At 41.1% G+C, this 13,438-nt stretch overlaps 1 pseudogene; it reads left to right on the top strand.

Annotated features, from left to right (window-relative positions):
- Positions 1 to 13,438, top strand: part of LOC148114039 (olfactory receptor 1E16-like) — a 156,434-nt pseudogene that overhangs the window by 4,230 nt on the left and 138,766 nt on the right.

Genomic DNA, 13,438 nt, shown 5'->3' on the forward strand with positions numbered 1-13,438 from the left:
TGGTATTAAGAGATTTTTAAAATGTTTAACATAAGATTATATTATTTTAAAAGATGTATGAGATAAATTGTGTAAGCTTTCAAGATGCCCAACTTTTTGAAGCAAAGAGGATTAATGTTAAATTCAGAATTCTACTACAAAATGATAATTAGTTTTGGATAGTGAAAGGGCTGCTTTCTAAAAAGTTAGAGGTATTAAAATGGTTAATCAAAAACTTGAAAGATATCCTCTTGTAGATTTTGAAATTTATATTTGGTAAATAAGTGTTTTAAAGGTATTAAGAGATTTTTAAAATGTTCAACATAAGATTATATTACCTTAACAGATATATGAGATAAAATGTGTAAGATTTCAAGATACCCAATTTTTTGAAGGAAAGAGGATTAATGTTAAATTCAGAATTTAAAAATTCAAATTCAAAAATTCAAAAAATTCAAAAAGAATGATGTTCGAGGGTATGGATATGAAATTTACTTATGACTTTTACTGTTTGTAATATTGCTAAAGTACTGGATTATACATCAAGAAAAAGTTTTTTTTTATAATTAGGATGAATGAATTTAACATAATTGGTTTTGAGGATTTATAAAAGGGAGGTTGATGAATTGGAGCAAGGGGAGTTAAAGAACATGTGGGAGTTTTGAAATTTATAATTAGTTAGTTTATTGTAGCATATGTTTGTTAGATGCTATACCCTGTTTCTGCTCTGGGAAGTCAGGGGTGGGTGGGGAGGGTGGGATAAGGGTTGGGATGGGGAAAAAAAGTGGTGAATAGAGAAATGTTTTAAAAGAAGAAAGTATCTACGATTAGAATACAGGAGTTGCTCAAATACTAAAGGAGGAGAATATTTCACAGCAAAGAAGTTAGAAAGGAGAGAGGAGGAGAGGGTAGGAAGAGGAGAGGGAGGGAGAGGAATGGAAGAAGGAGAGGAGGAAGGGAAGGGGATAGGAGTATGGGTGAAGGTGAGAAGGGGGGAAAGAAGAGAGAAGTGGGGGAAAGGGAAAGGAAGTAGGATGAGGTAGGAGAGGAGGAAGGAGAAAGTAGGAGAGAAGAGGAGGGAGGGAAGGGAAAGAAAGGAGGAGAAGAAGAAGGTTTGCTGTGGAATGAGGGAAGAAAGAGAAGAAGAGCAGCTCCAATTGTAATTAAAATGTCCTATTTTAATGCTTTCTTTAAGGTAAACATGCATTTATTATGTATAAGAAAATGTACACTTTCTATTATGTGGAGAGGGGAAAAGGGTGGGGGGGAGAAAATTGTTTGTATTTCTTATAAAACTTTTCAATTAAAAAAAAAAACAATACAATCCTAGACTGCATTAACAAAAGAATGGAATCAAGATCACATGAGAGTCAGTACCATTGTTAAGGCCTCGGTAAGACCACACTTGGAATATTGCATCCAGTTTTGGTCACAACTATATAAAAATGATGTTGAGATTCTAGAAACAGGTCAAAGAAGAGCGACAAAGATTATTAGGGGACTGGAGTTTAAAACATATAAGATGGCTTGCAGGAATTGGGTATATTTAATCTAGTGAAAAGAAGAACTAGAAGATGCTTATATAAAATAATTATTTATTTCTAAAAAACACATCTACTGTGCCAAACATATTCTGGAAGTATCCATCAAATGGTCTCAGATTTGCTTATGGTCCAAAAATGTGTAGAAATCAGCTTTGCCATTTTGTATTCTGGAAATCAACGTTTTGTGATCAGGTAGAGGTAGGTGGTTACATTTTATGAATAAGCCTGCTCATCTTCCCCACTTAACTGAAGTTAAGTAGCAATAATAAAATATCAAGAATATATACTGAATATTCAAATCAAATAGTATTCAGTGAAAACATATACATATAATCAAAGCCAACATATTCCTCAATAATCGAAAGGAAAAGTCATGCTTCAACTTGACAAGTTCTAAAATGGCAGAATTTACTAGTCTTTAATATTTTGTTTATTATGTGAAACAATTGTGTAAATACAATGACAGAGCAATGCAATCTCTTTCCTATTTTTCTGGTGTCTGCAGGCTTGTTCTGAGTTGTCCAGTTACATTATTCTGGCTCTTACTCACTTTATTTCATCATCTCCACCTTCCTTGAAAAATAGGACAAGGACAGGCAGATGTGTCAACTCTCTGTTGGCATTATCTCAAATCCAGAAGTCAATCAATGGCATGATGCAGTCTCTTGCCAAGATGTTTGACATTTAATCAATCTGACATTTACATTAACACAAGTAGACTACTTAGAAGCAAGCAGTCTATTGGGGAAAGAGGGGGATAGATGATAAATTACAATGACAAAAGATGCTAAAGTAATAGAAAAATAAAATTTAAAATAAAAAAAATAAAAGTAAATGTGAATATTAGTGATGATCAAATAAAATATAAATTTGCTTTCCTTCATAAAGCAGCTATAGGTATGTCATGTGAAACCCAATCTGTCTACAAGGTAGTAAAGGCAATAAAGCATTGTTCTGAAGGAATTCTTGGAAGCAATTTATGTTTTCACAATGATTACCTTTATGTATTATTCCAAAATTATTATTAAATAAATAGTTATAACTTTTTTTAAAAAAAAAACCTTTGAGATTATTCTCATCTATAATGAGAAATGAATATTTAGCGCCATAGCATTCTGGAAGGACACAGATGACACAGATGATGGGATGGACTGCAGTAGGGAGCTGAATTAGCAGAAGGAGGGGCTGCATTCAGAAGAACAAAAAACATCTCAGTCCACATGTCATATTTGAGAAAAGAGGGTTTGAAATGTATATATAGTCACCCATCTTTTAAAAATTAAAAGTTATATAAAATCATTTTTAAAACTGCAGAACTCAACCAAGTAAAACATAAATCATTAAAAACAACAAAACAACTGGTGCCAATTATTTCTAATATGACATCTAATCTTCTTCCAACACTTGCTGAAAAGACAGATCTTTGGAATCTTACAGAAGGCTTAAAGTTCCTGCAGAACTTCAGGGGGGAAGGTGTTCCATAGAACAGGGCTGTCATAGCAAACACACACTTCCTAGTTTCCCCTACATCGACATTATTTGAGCAAAGTGACTAGAACCATACCTACCTTATTTGACTTGTTAGGATGGATAGATATCTTTAGGAAAAAGATGTTCAACCGATAGCCTGGCCCTGTGCCATATACATACACAGGAACTGTATCATTCATAAACCAATGTCAGTGATGGAGACAAACTTTAAAATTTATTCTTGAAGAAAGTAAGTACCAATCTATATGCATAACACCCAGTCTAATGCATAGTTAAGGTGCCAAATTAGGAGTGGGGAATTCAATCAGACATAAAAACCAGCTGGGTGACTTTGAGCCATCTACTCTCCTTGAGTGGCTTTTAGTGTAGGCAATTTTTTCTTACTTAATTACATTTGTACATTACTATACTTTCTTTCTTAAATTCAGAAATTGGAAATCATTGATCTACCAATGGTAGGGATTGATTGTGGATGATGATAATACACGTACACACGTACACATAGACACACAAACATATGTAAACATATGAGAAAGAGAGAGAAGAAGAGAGTAAGAGAGACAATGTTCTGGAGTAGAAGCAGGGATACAAATTCCATATGCATGGAAGCCAGCTGGATGAATTTGGTTTTGTCACTTTCTCTCAGCCCTATACTGAAGAAAGTTAAAAACATTTTTCTGCCACCCAGTACTGGATCAACATAGTAGCTAATGGTCTTTAAACTTTAAGGAAGAGACCACACACACAGAGAGAGAGACTTAAAACATAACATATAATGATATGCATGTACTTGTAGTGATTGCTGTTCTACTAGTTATTAGATTCTAGCCCAGATTGCAAAAGTCAATTGTTTGGTCTGATGGGTAGCCTTGACAATCATGGACCTTTGCTCTGACAAAAAAAGTGCTAGTCCAACCATATCAATTTGATTCACCTCTGGACAAAATTTCCAATTATTTAAGTTTATAGGGAAAGAGATAAAACAGTTTACTTTACTTTTTGATGTATTTATTCATCTTCCAAAAAAATTGCTGATATTTCTTCAGCAAAGATTTCTCTTTAACAAATAAATTGGGCAAATATTTTATTACAGTAATTATTAACAAGGGTCTTTCTTTTGACCTTCCCATGGGTACAGGATAAGGTAGGTGGTGATTACTCTGCGTAATATAGTACAAAAGTTCCACCTGTCCATGTGTTCTTCCTACCTTGTCCACTCTAGCCCCAAAGCAATTTGGAAACATGAAGTGAGTAATATTCATTTCTTTGCTTTGCTTGGTAAGCTTGGCTGAATTGAAAAACCCACCTAGAAGATATCAGTATGATGTTTTCTGTTTCTCATTCTCAGTTTTTCAGATTGTCATTTGATTGTTCAGATTGGTATAGAATTCATAGTACTACTTTGGAAGCACACAGTAACAGCTTAAACCAGGGGACTGTATGTTCCTTCAATAGATTTTTCAAGAGTATACCCTAGTTCAGGTGTGTCAAACTCATGTCATCTCGGTGGCATCACGTGACATATTGGGACTTTTCTCCCCTTCACTAAATCAGGCATGGGTGTGTCCAGCATATGATGCATGCGGCCCATGGACTGAGAGTTTGACAGCCTTGCCCTCTTCAAACTATGTGAAGTTCAAACTGTATTTGAAGTTTAAACAGAATTTTTATCCAATAATTTCTCAGTGAATTATATTTGATTGATGATTAGAGTTGTCTGTAAAAAATATACATTAGCATCTGCTTGTCATGATTATTAATATTAGGAAGGCAAGAACTTCCCCACAATAAATCCAAAATTGTATTTATGTGCCTAATGCTATTGAATATGTAAATATTTTGTATGCCCTGAATAATAGCATTCTCTGTTCCAGACCCTGATATTTCTTGCAATCAGGTATAATCAGTGGTGGTTTCCAACCGGCGTTACTACCGGTTCTCTTCTAAACTAAAAAAGTTTAGAAGACATCAATTTGTTTTTGCATATAGTATAATACAAATACACTCAATTAGATGTTTACCAAGGGCACAAAGTTTAATAATTCTTTCCTGAAATAGTGAATAAAAAACTGTTCACTTCCTTCTTTACATAAGACCATCAGTTGCCCTCAGTGGTGAAATCTAAAACCGAGGGAGGCCACTGTTCCTCAGACGGCTGGATGTGAGTCCCTCCTTGTGAAGTGGGGTCATAGGGTGCAGTTGGGCTTGCTAGTCACGTACCTGGCTCCCTGCCACGTGGCAGCAGCCCTGCCTGAGCTGCTTGATGTTATAGCCGCGGTGGCTGTTGACACCCCCAGGCTTATGGTCATGGGGGATTTTAACCTGTCATCAGTTGGCGAGACGTCTGAGGTGGCTCAGGAGTTCATGGCTTCCATGACGGCTATGGACCTGACCCAGTTAATTTATGGCTCTATTCACATGGGGGGACACACACTGGACCTGGTTTTTATCTCTGGTCAGTGGTTGAGTGATCTTGAGATAGGGGATATAGCGATTGAACCCTTGTCATGGTCAGATCACTCCCTCCTTCGCCTGGACCTTCGAACCACCACACCCTGCCGCAGGGAGGCGGAACTGACCAGGTGGTTCTGCCCCAGGCGCCTGATGGATCCTGAGAGATTCCAGATGGAGCTTGGGCCATTTCCTGAGGTTCTGGCACATGACTCGGCTGAGGACTTAGTGGCCGCCTGGGATAGGGCAGTGGCTGAGGCTTTAGACCGAGTCGTGCCTTTGCGGCCTCTGACCCGGTGCCGGTCTCACCTGGCTCCTTGGTATACTGAGGAGCTGAGGGAGATGAAGCACCGGAAAAGATGCCTAGAGAGCAGTTGGAGGGCTAGTCGTTCTGAATCCGACCGAACACTGGTAAGATCTCATATTAAGAATTACCTAGTGGCGATAAGAGTAGAGAAGAGTAACTACTTTTCTACTCTTATTGCGTCATCAGATAATCACCCAGCCGCCCTGTTTAGGGTGACCCGCTCCCTGCTCCATCAAGAGACGCGGGAAGACCCCTTGGAGGGTAGAGCTGAGGATTTTGTACAATATCTGTATGACAAAATTGCTCAGATTCGGGAACAGCTAGACTCTGACTGGATTGATCCAGGGGAGATGACAAGGGCAGGTCCTGAGAATATTATTTGGGAAGAGTTTGATCCTGTGACTCCCGAAAGCCTGGACAGGATACTGAACAGACTAAATGCGACCACATGTTTATTGGACCCGTGTCCCTCCTGGTTGGTACTAGCCTCCCGGGAGGTGACGCGAGGCTGGCTCCAGGAGATTATAAATGCTTCTTTGAGTGAGGGTGTCTTTCCCACCATCTTGAAAGAGGCGGTGGTGAGGCCCCTCCTCAAGAAGCCCTCCCTGGACCCAGCTGTGTTAGCAAATTATCGTCCTGTCTCCAACCTTCGCTTTGTTGCGAAGGTTGTTGAGAGTGTGGTTGCACGACAACTGCCTCAGTACCTGGATGAATCGAATTATCTAGATCCATTCCAGTCAGGCTTCAGACCCGGGTACAGCACAGAGACAGCATTGGTCGCATTGGTTGATGATCTCTGGAGGGCTCGGGACAGGGGTTGCTCCTCTGTCCTGGTCTTACTAGACCTCTCAGCGGCTTTTGATACCATCGATCATGATATCATGCTGCACCGGTTAGAAGGGTTGGGGGTGGGGGGCACTATTTTACAGTGGTTCTCCTCCTTTCTCTCTGACCGGTCGCAGTCTATGTTGACAGGGGGGCAGAGGTCGACCCCGAGGCACCTTATATGTGGGGTGCTGCAAGGATCGGTCCTCTCGCCCCTTCTATTCAACATTTATGTGAAGCCGCTGGGTGAGATCATCCGTGGTTTTGGGGTGAAGTACCATCAGTACGCTGATGAACCCAGCTGTACATCTCCACCCCAGACCACCCCAATGATGCCCTTGAGGTGATGTCCCGATGCCTGGAGGCTGTACGGATCTGGATGGGGAGGAACAAACTCAGACTCAACCCATCCAAGACCGAGTGGCTGTGGTTTCCGTCGTCCCGATATAGTCAGTTGGCGCCATCTCTGACTATTGGGGGCGAGTCGTTGGCCCCCACAGATGGGGTTCGCAACTTGGGCATCCTCCTAGACTCGTGGCTGTCTTTAGAAGAGCATATGATGGCCGTGGCCAGGAGGACTTTTTATCAGGTTCGCCTGATTCGCCAGTTGCGTCCCTTTCTGGATCGGGACTTGTTACGCATGGTCACTCACGCCTGGATTATTGTAATGCTCTCTACATGGGGCTCCCCTTGAGAAGCACCCAGAGGCTCCAACTGGTCTAGTATGCGGCCACGCGGATGGTGATGGGAGCAATGTGGCACTCTCATGTGACCCCCCTCCTGCGCGAGCTACACTGGCTCCCAGTGGTCTTCCGGGTGCGCTTCAAGATTTTGGTTACTATCTTTAGAGCGCTCCATGGCTCAGGACCAGGGTACCTACGAGACCGCCTCCTGCCACCAATAGCCTCTCACCGACCAGTTCACTCCCATAGAGAGGGACTCCTCAGGGTGCCGTCGGCCAAACAATGTCGACTGACGGCCCCCAGGGGGAGAGCCTTCTCTGTGGGGGCACCTGCCATCTGGAACGGGCTCCCCCCGGAGTTACGAAGGATCCAAGATTTACGCATCTTCCGCCGTGCCCTGAAAACATTTCTATTCCAACAGGCTGGTCTGGCCTAACTCTCCCTTTTTAAATTGGCTTTTAAATTGGCTTTTAAATCGGGTTTTAGATCTCTTTTAGATAAATTTGGATGTTTTAATCTTTGAGCCTAAATTACTTAATCTATTTTTTAATAGTTTTTAACTTCTATATGTCTTTGTATTTATTATGGCTGTTCACCGCCCTGAGTCCTTCGGGAGTAGGGCGGTATATAAATATGAAAAAATAAATAAATAAATAAATAAAATTTGTTACTACCGGTTCTGTGTGCATGGCTTGGGATGGGCGGGGGGAGGGGGGTAGTAATGTGACTGGGTGGGTGTGGCCAATTTTTCTTTTAACTTTTAAACCCATTTTTTCTACAACCTCTTAGGAGAAGAGGTTGTAAAAAATTGCTTTCAAAAGGCTCTGATGATCCCAGCTGAGTTGCCTGATCAGCAGAGAGTTTTTTTTCTTTTAAAAGCTTCTGCTGATTAGGCAACTCAGCTTGGATCATCAGAGGCATTTAAAAGAAAAAAAGCCTCTGCCAATTAGGCAACTCAGCTTGGATCGTCAGAGGCTCTTAAAAGCATTTTTTCCACAACCTCTGAAGAAATTGTAGAAAAAATGCTTTTAAAAGCCTTTGACGATCCCAGTTGAGCTGCATGATCATCAGAGGCCTTTTTTTACTTTTAAAAGCATTTTTTCTGCCGAAGAGGTTGTAGAAAAAATGCTTTTAAAAACTAAAAAAAAAAAAGCCTCTGATGATTGCAAAGGTCAGCTGGGCATGGGGGGAAGGGATTTTTGCTACCGGTTCTCCGAACCACCCGCCTCCATTGCTTCCGGATCGGGCGATCTGGTCCAAGCCGGGGGTATTTCATCCCTGGTTGCCCTTGAATTGTGTCTTTGGATTATTTAAGGACCAGTTTGCTGGCCTGTAAGTCTTTCTAAAAATTGCTATAAATGATAAATCTTAATAATATAAGATACACCACACACAGAGATTGATAATTATAGTATAGTGATGGTTTGCAATAACGAATAGTATAAAATAACTATAACATTGTGATTATTTCCCCCTATATCAATTACTATAGCTATAATTTGAACAGACTGAGAAAGCATTAGATTCTTATTTCCTTTTCAGAAAAGATAATTTATCTCTTGATATAGTCACTTTTTTAATGCTGGAAAATCATGACTTGAACTTTCAAATTTGAAATTTGAACTTGAACTTCTAAAGGTCAAAACAAAATAAGAAAAACTTATATCTCAAGCAAATAATTCCAAGCACTTCCAGTGCTGCCTACCTAGCAGTTTGAAAGCATGCAAATGGGGGTAGATAAATAGGTATCACTTTGATGGGAAAGTAACAGTGTTCTGTGTGCTTTGGCATATAGTCATGCTGGCCACGTGATCATGGAAGCATCTTTCGGCAATTGTGGCTCCTTCAGCTAAGAAACAGAGATTTATTTATTTATTTATTTATTTATTTATTTATTTATTTATTTATTTATTTATTATTCTATACCGCCTTTTTCCCATAGGACTCGAGGCGGTGTACAGTCAAGAAAAATATAGATACACAAACATCATAAAATTGCTAATTAAAATTATTATTATAACATAGTTTGGCCCAATTAAATAGAACCTAAAATTAGATAACATTTTAAAAACATTCACATGTTCATATGTTTAGCCCCGCTTGTTGGAACATCAGGGTTTTGAAGGCACGGCGGAAAGCACGGAGATCAGGGATATTTCGTATCTCGGGGGCAGTTCATTCCAAAGGGTTGGAGCCCTTACAGAGAAGGCCCTCCCCCTGGGAGTCATCAATCGGCATAATTTGACTGACGGTACCCTAAGTAGTCCCTCCCTGTGAGAACGAACTGGTCGGTGGGAGGCTATTGGTGGCAAAGAACGGTGTTGTAGGTACCCAGGTCCTAAGCCATGGAGTGCTTTAAAGCTGATAACTAACACCTTGAATCGCACCCGGAAGACCACCGGGAGCCTGTGCAGCTTGTGAAGGAGAGGTGTTACATGGGCACAACGAGCTGCGCCCATAATCACCCATACGGCTTGGACCAGTGGAGCCCCCGGGTGCTTTTCAAGTGGAGCCCCATGTAGAGAGCATTACAGTAGTCCATAAGGGAGGTAACTAGGGCATGAGTGACCGTGTGCAAGGTGTCCCGATCCAGAAAGGGATGCAACTGGCGGATCAGCCGAACCTGATAAGAGGCACCTCTGGCCATGGCCATCAAATGATCTTCTAAAGATAGCCGTGAATCCAGGAGGACACCCAAGTTGCAGGGCCTCTCTGTGGGGAGCAAGATCTCATCCCCAATTGTCAGTGATGGTACCAGCTGACTATACCGGGACGCCAGAAGCCACAGCCACTCGGTCTTGGAGGGGTTGAGTCTGAGCTTGTTTCTCCCCCTCCAGATCCGCATGGCCTGCAGGCAACGGGACATCACAGCAAGGGCATCATTGGGGTGGTCTGGGGTGGAGATGTATAGCTGTGTGTCATCAGCATACTGATGAACACTCACCCGAAACTACGGATGATCTCACCTAGCGGTTTTACATAAATGTTGAACAGAAGGGGTGAGAGGACTGACCCTTGCAGCACCCCACAAATAAGGTGCCTTGAGGTCGACCTCTGCTCCCCTGCCAACACAAACTGAATGGTCAGAGAGGAAGGAGGAGAACCACTGAAGCACGGTGCCCCTTATTCCTAACCCCTCTAGCCAGTGCAGTAAGATACCATGTCGATGGTATCAAAAGCCGCTGTGAGATCTAATAGGACCAGGATAGAGGAGCAACCTCTGTCCAGAGCCCTCCAGAGATCATCCACCAATGCGACCAATGCCGTTTCCATGCTATATCTGACCTGAAGCCCGACTGGAATGGATCCAAATAGACAACTTCATCCAGGTATCAGGGTAGTTGTTGCGCCACTACACTCTCAACAACCTTTGCAACAAAGCGAAGATTGGAGACTGGACGATAATTTGATAATATAGCCGGATCCAGGGAAGGCTTCTTGAGGAGGGGCTTCACAACCGCCTCTTTCAAGGTGGCGGGAAAGACACCCTCACTCAGAGAAGCATTTATAATCCGCTGGAGCCAGCCTCGGGAGGCCAGTACCAACCAGGAGGGACACGGGTCCAATAAACATGTGGCAGCGTTAAGCTTGCCCAGAATCCTGTCCACGTCCTCAGGAGCCACAGAGTCAAACTCTTCCCAGATAAGACTCTCAAGACCTGCCCCCATCTCCTCCCCTGGATCTACCCAATAGGAGTCCAGGCCTTCCCAAATCTGAGTGACTTTATCATGCAGAAATTGTACAAAATCCTCAGCTCGACCCTGTAAGGGATCTTCCCGTACCCCCACCTGAAGTAGGGAGCGGGTCACCCTAAACAGCGAGGCTGGGCGGTTCTCTGCAGATGCCACTAGGTAGGTCTTAATAAAAGATCTTACCTGTGTTCGGTCAGATTCAGATCGGCTTGTCCTCCAATCGCTCTCCAGGCATCTTTTCTGATGCTTCATCTCTCTCAGCTCCTCAGAAAACCAAGGAACTAGACGAGATTGGCATTGGGTCAGAGGCCGCAAAGGCACGACGCGGTCCAAGGCCCCAGTAGCCACCCTGTCCCAGGCGACCACCAGGTCCTCAGTCGAGTCGTGAGCCAGAGTCTCAGGAAATGGCCCAAGCTCCATCAGGAACCTTTCGGGGTCCATCAGGCGCCTGGGATGGAACCATTTGGTTGGTTCCATCTGCCTGCGGTGGGTGGAAGTGACTTGAAAGTCCATGTGAAGGAGACAATGATCAGACCATGACAAGGGCTTGATGTCTATATCCCCTATTCTTAGATCATTCAGCCACTGATCAGAGACAAAAATCAAGTACAGAGTGTGATTTCCCAAGATGAACACTACCCTCTAGAATCAGACACAACTGGACCTTTATCTTTATCTTTTCTGATTATTTGAAGAGATATTATAAATCTATTAAAAGATATTCATACACAGAGATTGTGAATTATAGTATAGAAATTATTTACAGTAAAAATAGTATAAAACCACCATAAAATGACTATTCTTCTTTCCTAAGAAAAATAATTGCTTAATCATTTAGCAATCTTTGATATATCCATAATTTTTGCAGACTTAGAGGGGAGTCCTAAGCACCATATTCCATATTGTTCTCCCCTTCAGAAGGGAGTATGCTCCCCCCAAAAGTATGCTTTTCTATACTTTTCCAATTGCTTCTTGAATATATCCCCAATAGAATATATCCCTAAATGTAGCTGAGGCTGAATTGTAGAATCCTTGGTGCTATGATGATGTTATCTAGTTGGGTAAATAAAATATCTGTAAGCAACAATCAAGCTCAGAGAACCCCAAGAAGTCCAATGTTGAATATGTTGCTATTCACCTATGAATAGCTTAATCATCTATGGTTTTTTCCCCTAGTGCCTTAGTTTTACTCGCTCAAATGCCACATTTGAGGAAGTGAAAAAACTGGAAGAAACTGCTGTAGCACTTTACCAGAAATATCGTCATACTGAGTATTCAGGCCCAGAATGTACAAAACCTTTGGTAAGTTCTTGGAAGCTAAATTGGAGTATGTATGTATTGGCATATTGTTAAGAAAAAAAATGAGTGCATTAACTCCATTCCCAAGAAACCAATTTTCCTGCAAATCAAAACCCTTAACATGTCTGTCCTTCCAACTTTCAACTAGGATGTAATATCTGGCCAGCCAAGCTAATCATATCCCCCCCCCCAAAAAAATTGCTCATTCCTGCATTAAGCTACATTTTATTAACTTGGGTTATGGGACAACAATCTGGAAGGATCATACACTAATTCAAAATCAAACAAACCTAATGCAATATGTGAACCCAAGTATAATTTCTGAACCCAATAAGGTGTCCCTCCCCCGCCTTTTTTTTTTTTTTTTTACTCAAAATTGTATGGAAATGTACTCAAAAAACTCAGAAGATATATTGGAATGCAGTAGGGATCTGGATTTTCAAGAGACAGTGGCCCTGTACCATATAGGGTTTTAAAGATGGTGACCAGTATCTTGAATTGCACCCAGAAAGGAACTAGCTGTTGTATAGAACACTCTCCCAATTCTCATTTAAGTAAAATCCTATGCTATGTTATGTAAGTATTGATTTGATACAAAATGAAGATCAAAATACATGCACATGTAATTCATAAAACATTAGCAATTTCAGTGATGGAGTCAAAACTGAAAATTTCTTCTTGAAGAAAGTACGAACAATTATCAGTACATATAACTGATATGCATGAAGCCAAAGTAGTGTATTAGTTAAAATGCTAGAGTAGGAGTGGAAAGTGCAAGTTCTAGTCCTCCATTAGGTATCAAAACCAGCTGGCTGATTTTGGGCCAGCTATTCTCTTTCAGTGCAAGCAAATCATTTTTCTCTATTTTGATTTGTCCATTATTACACTTTGTTAAATTAAAAACTTGACAATCAGTGATCTACCAGCTGTAGCGATTCTTTGGAAATTAGAATGATAACAATAATACACGCACAAACATAGATATACACATAAGAGAGAGAGAGAAAACCATAAAATTTTGTTTAATAAGATCACATATATATAGACATAGGCACACATCATATGATGATGTGCATTGCTATTCTATTAGTCATTAGATTCTAGCCCAGAATAGCAAAATTCAAATGTTTACTCAGATGTGAAACCTTGACATTTAAAATCATGGAC

Source organism: Pantherophis guttatus, chromosome 4, assembly GCF_059756535.1.
Source record: "Pantherophis guttatus breed Tessera chromosome 4, ASM5975653v1, whole genome shotgun sequence".
Classification (NCBI taxonomy): Eukaryota; Metazoa; Chordata; class Lepidosauria; order Squamata; family Colubridae; genus Pantherophis; species Pantherophis guttatus.